We start from the raw sequence: 17,539 nt of genomic DNA on the forward strand, positions 1-17,539 counted from the left end.
ATCCTATTGGATGGCCATAGAGGTGGACCGATGAGAATTAGGCTAGAGTAAATTTAGTTTAATTTATTTAAAAACACTTAATAAAATAACCAATAAGAATTAAGCTCTCTAGAAGACTATCGGACAGTCTCCCAAGGGGTCCAATAAGCATTCAACAGCCCAATGGCTTGCCTGCTTCCTATTGGCTAGAAGACAAAGAAGTCCAATGAGAGTTTAGTTGCATTATTTAATTACCTTAGGCTCTCACAAAAGGGGAAAGGGGGACACATGTCACAAGACTATCACTTATGCTTCTTAAATTCTATTGGCTAAGCCTGGAAAGGTCCAATGGGAAGCCATCCAGAGGAATTAGCAAGAGGGGTCAACCAAGAGAGAGAGGGGGCTGATTTTTCAAAGGAATTATCACTTAGACACTCACACTAGCTCATGTGTGAAGCCAGAATATTCTTTCTCTCCTTCTCAAGATTCAATGGAAAGCTCATCATCTATTCCAAGCTTGTGATATGGGAGGCCTACACCAACAATTGTTGGCTTTGTGATGCAAATCCAACCAAGATCCAAGCTTCAATGCATGCTCATCTCCTCTACCATGCTAATTACTAAGCTATGCTATGCTAACATGAGTGATTATATGAGGATATATACATCTTTCTTGTAAGACTACTCCTTCTTCCTCTCAATCTACTCTCATACCCCGCTGGCTCTCACCATCTTTGAAGGTGTGTGAGGGAATTGATGTTGTGTTTTATAAGTGTTTGCTTAGTGCTTGAATCTTCCATTGCACTAGCTAGTTATTGAAGGAACACAAATAATTGTAATGTAAAATGTTTCCTTGATGGGGGAAACCTATAATACAAAGCCTTTTGGAGGGGGGACCTGGATCCATGTAAATCATGTCCTCAACTATTGTCAATAGCGTAATTTCTCTCTCTTTTGAAGTATTTTTCATGCCTATCTAGCTAGGTTTTATGCTTTTTGTTGCTCTCTCCACCCAAGCACTCTTGTTTTGCTCATTAGGAACCTATTCTAATGAAATGCTCACTATGTTCATGTTATTTTCCGCTACACTCAAGTTACTAGGCCATTAAATGTTACATGCATGTACACGCACACACACACACACACACACGCGCGTGCACACACACACACACGCACACACGCACACACACACACACACACACACACACACACACACACACACACACGGCTAGTTATAGCGTGGGGCTATTTGCTTGGTATTATTAGCTGGGGATTGTTAGCTTGGGGAACCTTTGGTGAATCACTGGCTTGATTTCACTTGGTGATTATTTCCTTGGTATTATTAGCTGGGGACTGTTAGCTTGGGGAACCTTTGGTGAATCACTAGCTTGAATTCACTTGGTGATTTTTGAAAGAAGTATCATTAGGTGGTACCCTAATGGTACCTAACCCACACACACATATGGTAATGGTAATGATAATGGTACTAGTAATGTACTGATACTAGTGCTACTGGTGTACTGGTACTAGAAGTAGTAATGGTACTTGTGCTACTTGTGTTCTGGTATTGGTACTGGTACTATATTATAATGGAATGTTATTGGTGCTACTTATGTACTGGTACTATACCGATGCTAATACTTGTACTGTATCGTACTGAATTGGTACTGCTGCTACTTGTGTTCAGGTACTGATACTAGTAATGATACTATCTGTGTAATATACTATACTGGACTATGTTACTGGCAACCCATTGTGTATAGCACCTGGATAGGGCAGGTACACACACACACACACACACACACACACAAAGTACTGATACTGGTATTGGTACTGGTACTACTACTACTGGTATTGATACTGCTATACTGCTATACTAGTACTACAAGTACTCGTGTTTTACTGGTACTTATTGGTACTACTAGACTATACTGATACTGATTCTGGCAGTATACAATAATGGTACTGATACTGCTATACTGTTATACTAGATTGGTAATACTAGAGTTGTCCTGGTACTTTATATATTGGTACTAGTACTAGGTACTTACTGGTACTATTGGACTATATTGGTACTGGTATTGGTACACACACACACACACATACACACACACACATGGCTGGTTATAGCATGTTGCTATTTCCCTTGTATATTTTTGCTGGGAGACTGTTGACCTGGGGTACCTTTAGTGAATAACTCGCTTAAATTCACTACGTAATTTTTGTAAGGTAGTACCTTAATGGTACCTAACCCTTACGTACTAAGGGGATTATGGGCCCGCTACTCGACTCTCTAAATGATGTCATCTTCTGCTTAATAGCGAGGTGGCTCCCTCCTGAGACAGGTATGTGATACTGCACTCCAAAGTGCTCTCTCTCTCTCTCTCTCTCTCTCTCTCTCTCTCTCTCTCTCTCTCTCTCTCTCTCTCTCTCTCTATACATGGCGGTGTTGCTACACCATCCCCCTCTTGAAGCCAGGCCCACCATATGGCTAAGAAGGAAGGTGACCACTTGCAAGCCGTATAAAAAGGTGAGCTTTACATGCTCACTTAGCATTGGTGGTGTGTGTATTTGCGAGAAGTGTCGGTACATTAGGACTTTGAGGATTTTACCTGCAAAGGGGTAGTGGTAAGTGTCATATCTATGGCAAAGGCAAGGATAAGCAGGCTATCATGGAGTTGCTGCTCCAACTCATTCTCAAGTGACTTTTGGCTTTGAAATGGACCTCTGTCCAAATTGTTTGATGGTTGTGAGTATTCCTCATTCATATGCCAGTAGAGGCACTTGAATAGCTTCTTCTGCTGAACTTTATCTCATGAGAGCTTGTAAAGCACAAGGGGCTTCATATGGTTTTTCCCCTTGTAAATGATTTCATCCCTAAATATTTGATTAGCTTGACCTTTCTTATTATTTTTCTTTGCAGGCAATCTAGTTGGGTGACATCTATAACATGTGGGATACCCATGCATCACCTGCATACGGTACCAATGCTAACTAAATGTTGTGTTGTTTCTATGGGTGCAGGTGAGGGTTACCTTCTCAACTATGGTTTTCAAAGTTTCTTGGCTTGAAGATGGTGGACTATTATATCTTCTGGTCCTTGATTTCAGCATTTGTCTATAAAGACTGCTCTATACTATGAATGGCAATTATACAACCTTTTAATTGACATAGTTTCTAGAGTCTTTTGTAATTTTAAAGGATTCTTTGGTGTATATGTTATATTGTTATTGGAACACACACACACACACACACACACACACACACACACAAACAGATAGAGGCAAATCCTTCCTTTTCTTCTTCTTCTTTACTATTGCAAGAGAAGATGTCTACAATGCATAAAAGAGATAGTACAACATAAGGGGACACTAGTACAACAATCTAGTGTGAACCTCTAGTGAATGCGTAGTAACCATCACTATAGTAGGTAGATCAAGTCAATGTAGTCTGGATGTAGTATCACTAACAAAGATATGCATATCCACCAAGGCATGCAAGTGATGATGATAGTCATCCAAGAGTAGCACATCTTGAGCTTGACATGCTGTTGTTCTACTTCTATTGTTGGGTGGGCATGTCCTTTTCCTGATCCATTATTAGCTATAGTGTATGCACCACCTCTCTTAGCCCTAATAGCCTATGAGGCACATTATCTGACGTGATACCGTGTGTGGCACTATGCTAGGAATAATGTCTCATATATTTCTACTACCACCTTACATATGTCATCATTGCTTATGTCACCATATAGCTCTTCTATATAAGAGCACCATTTGTACATTCAAAAACCCTAATATATAGTCATTGATCAATAAAGACGAGATTATTACCCTGTGGTCCTGATCTCCATGCACCTCTAGACCGAGGTGTGCGGGGATCGAGCATGGCTAGAGAATATGGGGTTGTCATGTATGGTCATGTAGTTAGTGGTGTGTACTTATAACAAGAGTGATTTATTTATTTGTTGCATCATTGGTCGATAAAGTATGGACGATTGGATAGCGTGTCCTTGTGGGTAATGCAAGGATCAGATCTTTCAAAAACAAAAAAAATCTGCGATCCTCACATACGCAATAATGGTCTCTTTTCCATAGAGCAACTACAAGACCTGCATTAATGCTCTCATGATCCGAAGGTAGTACATCAACCTCTGCCATCGACTGATTCCAACTGTCGGATGCATGTCTAACCTCACCATCCTATCTTATTGCAGTGTTAGCGAGAACAACGATTAAATTGTCAATCCATGGGACGAAGCTGACTCGACTAGTGCATAGAGGCTACAAAAGGTTGTCAATCTCTTGGAAAACAACTAACAACTTTCATCTAACTCAAGATATACTCAAGTGACTGAAATCACCAAAAGCCAATCGTTCATCGGTAAACAAATCACATCCGTTATAGCATCAAATGACATCAAAACGTAATGAAACTTTTAGGACATCTTTATAAGACCTAAGCACACATGCTTAATGGTCTCAAATCCCACTTTAGCTCAAGTTCCAAAATCATAATTATTAACAGTACTTGATTTTTGACCTAGTCGTTTTTGACCCAGAATGCATCTAAATTCTTAGCAATGATGCCCCAATACCCCGCCTATGCTTAGTTTCTGATTTGAACGTGTAAATTCCTAGTTATGATAAAATTAGGCTGCGGGTCGACGATGCCAAAAACTACAAAATACTGTGATGTGCTTACGTCAATGCGTAGAGCTCTTACCTGCGGTTGCAATGCAACAAACGCGACTACAATGTGACTACCGGGGAGGGAATAGGAAGCACGAGAAGGAGAGGAGTGAGTGCCGTTAGCTCACGCTGTGTATGTCATTATCCAAAACTTAATTAAAACTTTACAAAGTTGGCTTTTATACCTTAGCCAAGGTCTAAAATGTGTAATGTCCGACGCCTAAGACCTTTGAGGCTCCACACTTATTGTATCTGCAGCTTAGGTACACTAAGTAACCTATACTTTACATCTTGAAACTATTATTGAGCCCGTAACATGTTATAATTGTCACAATGGCTAAATAAATCGGGAAATTACAATACATGGCCATTTTGGAAAAATGTGACGTTGTTAGCATGAAAACGACAAGAAAAACAAGCGCCTCTATTGCTCTGCACGAGTCACACCGTTGGAAAGAAACCCTATATGACGGTAGAAAACACCAAAGTCGAACACCTATGAAGATGGGTGAGAAACAGCTCTAACTCAAACCATGGATAAAATTTCAAAAAACCAAGACCATAAAGAAAAATCTTGTGTCGTCAGGATCGCCATAGAGCATCCATATGCTTGATTCTGATAAGCGACGAGAGAGTTACAAGCTTTTGAAGATGGAAGGTCTCTCAAAAGCTCCAAAAAACAAGTCTCTGTAAGCCAAAAACGATGTGTAGGAAAATGCAGCTAAAATAATGGGGGCATTTTCCACTTTATTGAAGTGGAGTCTTCTTCCTTTTCTCAGCCGACATCTTTCTCTTTCATTTCCCCTTTTAATTGGTCCATTTTTGGCCTTTTTTGGGAAAGGAAAGATCCATGTCGATGATTTTGACGAAGAGGGAGGTGGGGAAAGTATCCAGGGGACCCAAATTGAAGTCCAGGTGCCTAGTTAGGCTGGTGGGAACTCAACATGGTGCCCCTAGCTAGCCAAAATGCCCACGAGCCCTCTTTGCAAGGCCTTGAGTGCATTCCTTCACCATTTGATACACCATAGACTAGTCCTCTTTCAGTATATATATCCTCCACTTTCTCCTCAACCCCCCACATGTGGGTTTAGTCCATTGCCACATGGCATGCTCTCCCCTACTTCCCTAACTTCCCCATGTCCAAACCTGGAATTTCTGTTTTGCCCCCAAACTGAGCCATTTTCTCGGAGGCGTAGCGGGTGACTCCGACCACCAAATATAGCGCCGTAAAGCATGGCTTGGAGCTTATTACCCCAGCTAACTCCAAAAATTTCTAAACATTCCATTTCTAAAAAAAGAACCATCAAGTCTGCCCACTTGCCGTCTTCCCACGTACATCCGCCGTCACTTTTTAAGTGAAAAACCATCCACTTCGAGTGCATGTAACTCATGATGTCGGAGTCCGATTTGCAAGATATTAAGCACGGCTAGGAATGCATATTAAAAACTATTTTTTGAAATCTCGACCAACCCAAAACTCAACCAACAGCTTGACCAAAACCAAGTCTTTGTACAAGGTTTTTTACAAGGACACTTTCAAAGTTGGAAGCACTATGTACATATATATACGTGAGGGTGGTCAGCAAGTTTTTTTGGAATCATTTATGGCCTTTGTACTCATCTTGAAAATGCTTGACTTAATTTTCAACCTCCCCTAGCCTGCTTGATCATTCATGATAGGCAGAGGTCCCTAGGTGAACAATTGCTGCAACTCGTCCCCAAAAACCTTATCCACATTTTGTGACGCATTCACACTCTTTGTTTCCATTGATAGCATCTCATCTGTCACAATAGTCATCAACCGTGCTGAATACTTATTAAGTCTATAACCATTAACACGGTAGCTATGTAGTGTACCATCGAAATCAGCCAGCTGATATGTCCCATTATCAAACTTGTTTCAACAGTAAAAGGAATCTCCCACTTGATTTGAAACTTCTTTTGGAAAGTGTGGTCCAATTTACTATTGTATCGCAAAAAAAGATCTCTTTTCTCAATTCCCTTATCTTTCATGCATTCATTGGCTCTTTTCTGGGCCTTTTTACATGTTTCTTGATAGTAATCAAAGGCCAAAATCCTGTCTAGCTGCAGATATTGTAAATCCAACAACCTTTGTTGCCAAGCATCTTGTTGCTCTTCATCTTGCAATGACAAAACCTTGAGTGCAGGGATTTCCACTTCAATAGGTATCAAGACTTCTTTGCCATAAACCAAGTGATATGATGAGAATCCCGTGCTAGTTTTTATTGCCGTTATATATGCCCATAACACACGAGGCAGCTCTAAATCCCAAGTCTTCCCATGTGTCTGATTCATTTTTGTCAAAATATTCACTAACTCCCCATTGAATCTCTCATTAAGACCATTGCATTGTGGGTAATAAGGAGAACTGTACCTATGTTGTATATTAAGCTTTCCACAAAGGAAATCAAACAACTCTCCTCTAAATCCTGGTCCCCGATCAAAAAGTAGTTCCAAAGGCACACCAAACTTGCAACATATATTTTCGTACACAAACTTCCCCATTTCTTTACTGGTAATCTGTTTGACAGCCTTAGCTTCCACCCATCGTGACAAATGATCCACTGTTGTCAGAATGTAAACATTTCTTTTACCAGTCATGGGTAAGGGTCCAATAACATCAAGACCCCATTTTTCAAATACATCAAAAGCTAAAACCGTCTTTCGCAATTCAGGCTTCAAAATTCTCTTCCCCATCTTTTGGCAAGACAAACAAGACTTGCACCAATGGTTCACATCCCGTTGGACACTCGGCCACACGTAGCCTTCTTGTAAAATCTTATGTAGCATAATTTTCATGGCAAAATGTCCTCCACAGGATCCTTCATGGTTCTCTTCCAAAATCTTATAGATTTCTTCTTTCCAGGGCACACGTCGTAATATCAAATCACTTCCTTTCATGTAAAGCACATCATCAAGAATTTTGTACTTTTTGACTCTTCTCATAAAAGCATACTTTTTGGATGATGGAAAATCTTCAGGTAAAACACCTGTAAGCAGAAAATCCGCTTCCTTTGATAGCACTTCTCTTCCATGATACAGAGGGGCATCAGCCTTCAACACAAACACACAAGTGATCATTTCTTGGGTAGCATCATGGGCTTCTTCATTCTGAGACCTCTCAATATGCTGTAAACTCCATGCCTCAAACTTTTTAAGCAAAGATTTCACTTTGAAACACAAATTTTCCAACTTAGAGTTCTTATTCTTCCACACCCCCAATACCTGCTTCACAACCAACAAGGCATCTCCTTTGACTTGCAGGTGTTTAATTCCCAACTGTAAGCAAATGTGCAGACCGCCCTCAAGGGCCATGTACTCTGCTTCATTATTACTTTTCGCATCAAGCTTTAACTCTTGTTTCCTCACAAGATTTCCTTGCGCATCATAGACAACAATCCCTCCAGAAGCAGCTTCATGACTTCTTCGATAAGAGCCATCAAAATATAACAGTGAAGCATTGGATATAGCCAGAGTTTCAACCTTCTTCCTTAACAAAAACAGGAGTCTCTTTGTAAGTGAGTAAATTTGCCAGGGTAGCCCAAGTACTCTCTTCCACCAAAAAGTGAATTGCAATTCGTGGAGTTCTATAACCCATTTCAGCACTGTCTTTGATATATTTAAGTTATTAAACAAGTGAGGCAACAATGAATAGCTGGTGAGAAAAGTGAACGACTTTTGCAATAGGTAATGCCTGAATCGTCTGCAAGCATAGACCATACTAATCATCACCAACTCAATCTTTGAGTACTCTCTTTCATGAGGGGTTTTAACCCGGCTAGCATAATAAACATGCTTCATATACTTGAACTCCCTCCCTCTTTGCAATAGCATAGCGCCAATGGCATCATCTCCAACTGATGGGTTAACATAAAATTCTTTCTCCTAGTCAGGAGCTTGCATAATAGGCAATGTGCTCATAACTTCTTTGACCTTATCGAAAACTTGTTCACAGTCTTGTGTCCACTCCAATGGATCATTTTTAACCACTTGCTGCAGTGGGTACAGTAACTGTGATGCCAAAGGTATGAATCAAGACAGATATTTAACCTTTTGAATGAAAGTAGCCAATTATCTCGTATCCTTTGGGGATGACAGCAATAATAAGGCTTCCACTTTCTCTGGATCTGCCTCAATCCCATTTCCCGAAATCACATTTCCAAGAAGCTTCACCTTTGGCTACGCCAAATGACATTTTTTGGGGTTTAACTGACCCCCGCATTCATAATACCTTGCAAACCTCATTTCAAGCTTCTGAACATTCTCTTTCCTTGAACTGTATACACAGAAATCATCTATGAATCCTTTGACAAACTTCCCAAGAAATGGGGCAAGGACCCAATCTACTTTTCTTTCAAAGGCCCCTGGCCCATTTGTTAACCCGAAAGGAAGGCAACAAAAGCATAAACAACCCCATGGCGTGATAAAAGTAGTCTTTTTCCTATCTTCAGGAGCAAGGATAAGCTGAAAGTATCCTGAATACCCATCACAGACTCTGTATCTCTCAAAACCAGCCACTGCATCTAGCAATTGATCAATAAAAGGCAAAGGGTAAGGATCTTTCTTGGTCACCACATTTAGTGGCTTGTAATCAACACATACTCTCCAACACCCATCCTTCTTTGGTGTGACTACTACAGGGCTTACCCATTCAGCATTATCCACTGACACCCTGCATTCAAAAGCTTATCCACTTCTTCCTTTAAGGCATTCATCTGCTCCTTGCCCATCCTCCTTAACTTCTATGTGATTGGTTTTGTGCCTTCAACTAGCTCGATCTTCACAAGATCCCCAAAAGAATCCCTTATTTCCTGATATTAGGTCATAAAAAGATTTGGAAACCTATCCAACATTGCTAAGTACTCCTTTCTTTCTCCTTGTGTCAAATCAGTACTCAACATATTTTGAATCAACTCTTTCTTCATTGGCAGTTCCTGTTTAGGTTGCATCAACTCTTCAAGTTGCTCTAAACGGCTTGAAGCATTTATATTCCCTGATAATTGTAGCACTTCACTAACTTCTCTCCGTTCCTCGTCCAACAACAAGAATGACACTTCACCTTCATCACTGGAACTTGAAGTAGTGCTACTTTCTGAGTCTTTAGAACTATCATCATTGGTAGTTTCGGACTCATCATTCTCACTCACATCTTCAAGTGCCATAGGTTTTTTGGTAGTCATATCAAACACCCTCTTTTCACCCTCCTTGCCATGCACACCAATTGTGCCCTTGCCCCAATCTTGTACAACACCAACAGCTCTTAACCAAGGTCGTCCCAATATGAGAGGAAAAGCTCCCAAACCTGTCGGCATAACGTGAAAGTTCACCATAACTTTCACATTAAAAACATCAATCTCCAAACCTTTGACTAGTCCCAAACACTTAACTTTGGCATGGTTTGCTAGTCAATCCTGAACCCAGAGCTTTCGGACATGATCAAGCCAAGTCTCTCAACACATGACTGTGTGATCACACAAACTTGCGCACCTCCATCAATGTAGGCCTCTCCGATGCCTACACCTTTGTGCCAAGCGTTCACCACATGACATATGTGGGGTAACTCCTCCAGAGACAACACTCTGACATGACCATGCTTTGGCTCTTTTTCAATAGGATTCACTAACGACTTCCACTGCCTCTTAAATTTGGGTACCATGTTCATCAACTGTGCAAAAGTACAATTTACTTTCCTCCCAATCAGATCCTCCTCGAGACTACAAGCTGTTTGCCTTCTCCCAATGGAAAATCTGTTGGAATTAGGGTTGCAAAGAAACACACACAGCTTGGAGAAGACGAAGGAAGCTCAAGGCACACAATAACACTACATCCCGAGAAACCAGAATACGTTTTGTTTGCGGATGATACAACCTGTAACCTTTGCTTTCAGCACTATAACCAACAAAAATACATTTGACAGCCTTATCATCCAATTTTCTGCGCTGCACTTGTGGCACCAAAGCATATGCCAAACAGCCAAAAACACGCATGTGCTCAATAGAAGGTTTTCTATCATGCCATGCTTCATATGGAGTAATAGACTGCAAAGCTTTCGTAGGACACCTATTAAGTACATAAGTGGCACACATAATGGCCTCAAGCCAAAAAGAATGCGGCAAAGCTTGACTTTTGACCATACATCGTGCCATTTCCGTCAGTGACCTGTTTTTCCTCTCAGCAACACCATTTTGCTGAGGTGTATAAGGCACTTTACATTGGTGTTTTATCCCACGACTAGCCAGAAATGCATTAAATTCATGAGACATGTACTCCCCCCCTCGATCGGAACGGAGGGTGCCCATAGTACATTTCGAGACATTTTCAGCCATAGCCAGAAATTGTTTGAAGCACATAAAAACTTTGAACTTCGCTTTAAGCGGAAATACCCATGCATGCCTGGAGTAATCATCAATGAAAGTCACGAAGTACAGGTAATTGCCCAAGGACGGAGTTTGCATGGGCCCACAAACATCACTATGCACAAGCTGCAACCTGCATGTGGCCCGAGCTGAACCATCCTTTGGAAATTTAGAACGCTGCATCTTACCCAAAATACAACCTTCACAAACATGTTTGATAGGTGCTTCAAGAGGCGGTAAAGAAGCAACCATATCAGATTTCTGCAAACGCAGCAAACTGGCAAAATTCAGATGACCAAAACGTGCATGCCAAAGTTTTGCATCTGAAATAGCCCTTGAATCTGCAACAGCATTTGCAAAATTTTGTCCACACTTGTCATACAAAGTGAGCTTATACAGCCCACGGCACAAAAGGCCAGATGCAACAATTTCATCACCAAAACTGAGATCATGAACTGTACATCTGTCATCCACAAATTTGACTACAAGTCCAAGTCTAGCAAGTGCGGATACAGACAAGAGATTCTTCTTGATCCCAGGTACATAAAGTGCATCAACAAGTGTGAAGGAACTGCCATTAGCAGCAGTGAGCACAATCTTTCCAACTCCCTGAACTAGATAAGAGGCGTTGTTGGCACAAGTGACTGAATTCCCATGAGGGACAGACTCAAGAGAGGTAAACAATTCACGATGTGAGGTAATGTGCTTTGTAGCACCACTGTCGAAATACCACACATGTGCATCTGCAGCAACAACTGACAAGCATGCATCATGGACAGCAGGATTGTAAGTGCACTCTGCGCTAAAAGCCCATTCTGCATCAACATCAGCAACACAGTCTCCTTTCACAGAAGACTCAACAATGGCTGCATTTGTAGTAGAACCAGCATTTGCAGTGGAACCACCCTCTTTCTTCTTAGCCTCTTTGGCCTTCAACTTAGGACACGACTTGATCAAGTGCTCATTGGCTTTACAATAATGGCAACGCATCTTCTTTTTTCCCTTATCACCAGAATTTCCAGACGAATTGCTTCCAGCAGAAGCATTAGGAACATAATTTTTGCCACTCGCAGCAGAACCATAAGAAGTGGCTACATTACTGTTACCACCCTTTCTTTGAGAAGCAATAAAAGCCTGTTCAACTGTACGCTGCCTAGTCCTGTTTTTTCTGGAAAGTGACTCTTACAACAACAATGTGCATAATGCATCAAACTTGACAACTTCAGGATTTCCTTGGGTCATCAGTCTCCAAGTACTAGCAAAAGTCTGGTAGGAATCTGGTAAGGCATCAAGAACAGTCTGCACAAGGGAACTGTCTGAAATGACTTCACCTGCAGAAATAAGCTGCTCATTGATATCCTTGACACTAGCAAGGAAAGTGTCCATATCATCTTCCTCATGCATAATCTTCGACTCCAGCTCTTTACGCAGCAAAGCAATTTTAGCCTCATTGCGGCTTGCATAAAGACCTGCTAAAATATCCCAAGCCTGTTTTGCTTATTTTGCTGAACGGATGTGAGGAACAATGGTGCGCTTCACAGACAACGCAATCAATGCATGAGCCTGTGCATCCTTAACATTCCAACGAGCTTGTTCTGCCGTAGGCAAAACAACTCTAACAGCTGCAATCCTTGCAGCAAGACGTGCAACATCCTCAACATCGCCTACATCCTCAGAACCAGGACGTACATCAATGCCCTGCACAATGTTCCAGACACCTTTTGACACAAGAACAGGTTGCATCATATAAGCCCTCATAGGGTAGTTGTCCCCATCCAACCTATCCTCAGCAGCAAACATCTTGAACACATCTGTGTTGTTGTTGTCAGCCATGGTAAATGCTGCACCTGATGTGAAAACTGCCCAAAAATAGGAGAAATGGAGCGGGAACAACCTGTGCTATATAGCACAAACCGTAGAAGACTATAAGGCACCTGTTATGCAGAAAACGGCACTGACAGAAATTCTGCACAAAATGACAAAATAGCCTGTGCAATACTGCCTGTAGTGGAAACGGAGGCCGAAATGAGCCCAAATCAAAATTCTAAGCAGACCAAGCTCTTGTGCAATGGAAAGATAGATAGCCCTAGAGTGATGGGCGTATATACAATGCACGGGGGAAAAAACCTCCTAAAGAGGGAAAAAATGTCCCGGCGGTCCTAGTGTGTTCACACACATCACTACCACATGTATATGGTAACAAAATCTGACCTTCTTCTTGGTCTTTTCATATTCACCCTCTTTCTCCTTCCCTTTCTTCTTGCTAGGGCCAACACCATTTGGTGTCCTTTCCCGCTTCCCCAATGGCATCATATTTGCCTCTTTATTCTCAACTTGCACAATACCCACGTGACCACCTGATGTTGAAGCTTGATTCTCATGTTTAGCACCACGATCCTCTCGTATATCCAAGGCATAATCATTAGACTTGTCACAAGCCTACTGGGGAAGTGGGTACATATCACCTCCCATCCTCTTTGGCCTTGTACAATGAGTGCTGATATTTCCCAGTTCACCACAATTATAACAAGTGGGGATAAACCTTCTTCCTGGCTGAGGAGCACCTTGTCCACAACCCGCATTGGCACTAGGTTGAGCTTCATATGGCTGGGCCACCCCTCTACCACCGCCACGACCACGACCACCTCCAAGGACATTGATCCGTAACTCCTGCATCATGGTCATCATGTCTTGCATATTACGCTGCAATTGCTAAGTGTCTTCCGCCCTTCGCATAGGTTGAACTCCAGCCTCTACTTGGCTCTCCTCATTTTGGCCACCATTAACCTGTCCATGGACCACTCTCCCATACTCGTTAAGTCTTTGAGCTTTCCAATCTTTCCCCCTGGCAATTACAACTGCTTCTTCAAAAGGGGTAGGCCACTTCAACTCAACTTTAAACTTCAAACTCTCCTTCAAGGTTGCCACAAAACGGTCCTTTTTTAACATGGCGGGAGGGGTTTCATTTCCCAATGCTCGGGCCCATTTATCCCAAAGGCAGGTAAAATGCATGAAAAAATCATCCACAGTCTGATTAGCCCTCTGAGTGTAGCCCAAAATCTCATGCCAAACTTTATCAGGTTCTTCAACATTCCTGTATTGTGCCAAAAATGCCAACTTCACATGTTTATAGTCCAGCACAATCCCTAGCGTTTGTGCCTGTGCCGCCTCTCCATAATTTTGTAGCCAAGCCTTTGCTTCATCCTGTAAAGTGTATTTCAGCAGCCGTAACAGTATAACCAGATCCTGTATGCCCCAAAGCAAGCAAGTAACTTCCAATTTCTCAATAAAAGTGTGCGCATTTTCACTAGGCAATCCATGAAACTTAGGAAACTTGTCTGCCATGTTTGATTGCCACACAAACACTTACATGTGACGTCGAAACTGCAAGGGATGTCGATGGATCACTCCAATACCTAATGCACCTCACACTGGGTAACCCGACCCCCAGTGCTTGGCTTCAAACAACCTCATGACCCTCACAAAGGCTGCAATCCAAATTAAACGACCGCCTCAAATACTGTCCACAAATAGCACATACATAGGCGGTTGTCCATAAGGACCCACATCCCCTTTACATTCTCTGCTTGCATAGTGGACAAATTTTGCAAAGATTGGAGCACATGAGGATTTTTCCTCCGTGGGGGCACCAAAACGTTGTTAGCATGCAAACAACAAGAAAAACAAGCACCCCTATAGCTCTGCACGAGTCACACCGTTGGAAAGAAACCCTGTATGACGGTAGAAAACACCAAAGTCGAACACCTGTGAAGATGAGCGAGAAACAACTCTAACTCAAACCATGGCTAAAATTTTAGAAAATAGAGACCATAAAGACGAATCTTGTGTTGTGAGGATCTCCGTAGAGCATCCATATGCTTGATTCTGATAACCGATGAGAGAGTTAAAAGCTTTTGAAGATGGAAGGTCTCTCAAAAGCTCCAAAAAACAAGTCTCTCTAAGCCAAAAAGGATGTGCAGGAAAATGCAGCTAAAATAATGGGGGCATTTTCCACTTTATTGAAGTGGAGTCTTCTTCCTTTTCTCAGCTGTCATCTTTCTCTTTCATTTCCCCTTTTAATTGGTCCATTTTTGGCCTTTTTTGGGAAAGGAAAGCTCCATGTCGGTGATTTTGACCAAGAGGGAGGTGGGGAAAGTGTCCAAGGGACCAAAATTGAAGTCTAGGCGCCTGGCCAGGCTGGTGGGAACTCAACATGGCGCCCCTAGTTCCCCAAATGCCCACGAGCCCTCCTTTCAAGGCCTTGAGTGCATTCCTTCACCATTTGATACACCATAGACTAGTCCTCTTTCAGTATATATATCCTCCACTTTCCCCTCAACCCCCCACATTTGGGTTTAGTCCATTGCCACATGGCATGCTCTCCGCAACTTCCCCAACTTCCCCATGTCCAAACCTGAAATTTCTGTTTTTCCCCCAAACTGAGCCATTTTCTCGGAGGCGTAGCGGGTGACCCCGACCACCAAATATAGCGCCGGAAAGCATGGCTTGGAGCTTATTACCCTGGCTAACTCCAGAAATTTCTAAATATGCCATTGCTTAAAAAAAAACCATCAAGTCGGCCCACTTGCCGTCTTTCCACGTACATCCGCCGTCACTTTTTAAGTGAAAAACCATCCACTTCGAGTGTATGTAACTCATGATGTCGGAGTCCGATTTGCAAGCTATTAATCACGGCTAGGAATGCTCATTAAAAACTATTTTTTGAAAGCTCGACCAACCCAAAACTCAACCAACAGCTTGAACAAAACCAAGCCTTTTTACAGGGTTTTTACACGGACACTTTCAAAGCTGGAAGCACTATGTACATATATATACATGAGGGTGGTCAGCAAGTTTTTTTGGCATCATTTATGGCCTTTGTACTCATCCAAAAAATGCCTAACAACGTTACCTGAAATTTTACCCGCTCTTCATGATTTTGGATGCTAAGGGTAACAACCATTTATTTTTGACCTGTATGCAAACCTAGCATTGTTTTGCTATCATGTTGCATGGAGTAATCTCTAGAACAGATTTTTGGGTTCACTCGGGTAATGTCCTTGAGTTCTTGAGAGAATGGGCTATAATAGATTCTTTCCTCTAAAATGAACCATTCTTTCTGATCTATCACTAGACGCACTTCTATGAGCTGGTATGTGGGCCGTTCAAACACTGGTTGATCCTTTTTGTACAGTTGCCCTTTTTGGTCTACATAGTGTGCATATGAATTATGTGTGCCATACAAAGCTAATATCAGTTTGTTTGATGTGTCCCTTAGACTCATGAATGATTGCACACTTGTGGCGATGGATGCAGAATCATTTGCAAACCTAACAGTCTTTTCACTCTTTTGTGATATCTCGACACCTTTACTAATTTCATGCAAGGATTTGTTGTTCAAAGAATCAATTTTAAGCTTTTCAGGTGTCTGTGTATCTTTATGCGGATTTTGAACTTGTAGTGTTTTGAATTGTGCTTCTAATGGTAATGCAAAATCATCTGATTGCATTAAAAGTGACGAGTTAAATGCACTTACATCGAGATTCGCATTTCCAATTTGCTATGTACCTTGCTTGGTGGTTGATGTGTCCTTGTTGTCTGGGTTTCTTGGACAATCTTCAGAAAAATGTCCACCTTTTCGTCCACAATCTGAGCAATACGCCATGACTGGTGGTATTTCATTTGGTTCTGTCATTTCAAGCTCTAGTTCAGAAGTTTCTGCTTCTATGTTGGCCAAGTTGTCGGCATCTTTTTATAAAACACTAAGCATCAAGTTGCAGAATGATCCATCTTGACCTTTGTACCGTCCTTGACCTCGTTCTCCAATTAGAATGGCTTCTATTGGTTGATCTGTTGGATCTTTCATTTCTGGTTCTCGATTATAGATCTAGCAAATGTAGTCCATGTACAATGACCCTGATTGCATATGTACTAGCTGTATGTTTTGCTGGCTTGTGCAGATTTTTGGATAAACACTTGGGTTGACTATCTGCACTTCATCTTTGAGCTTGCAATACCTAGCTCCACTGAAGTATGTGAACATCTGGGAGTTCTCTAAATCTGTCTTTACTCTGATCAATAAGATCTTGGCTCTGGTGATGCTTTTGCTGCTCATTAGATATCTATGGCCTTTTGAATCTGCATATAAGACTTTATCTCCATTGTAGCCATATAGTTGTAAAATTTGCTCTGTTGCACTTGTAACTATGTTACCACTACTACTGGCTTGCTCTACTGTACTTGAACTCTCAGCTCGAGATGATTCTATGACTGGTTCTGTAAAACTTATCTCCTATCAAATTTTGGTATTGATTAGCAAAAAAAATTCTTGCTCGGGTTTGATAAAACTGCTTTTGCCAAAGTACTTCTGGCAGTTGATTTCTCTTAGACTCACAAGAGTTGATTAACTCTAGCTTGAAAGTGTCAGAATTAATTGCAACCTTTGAAATGATAAAAATCTAGGCCTTGAATAACCTAACCTGCAGATTAGAT

The sequence above is a fragment of the Adiantum capillus-veneris genome, chromosome 22, assembly GCF_014529385.1.
Source record: "Adiantum capillus-veneris isolate H3 chromosome 22, ASM1452938v2, whole genome shotgun sequence".
NCBI lineage: Eukaryota > Viridiplantae > Streptophyta > Polypodiopsida > Polypodiales > Pteridaceae > Adiantum > Adiantum capillus-veneris.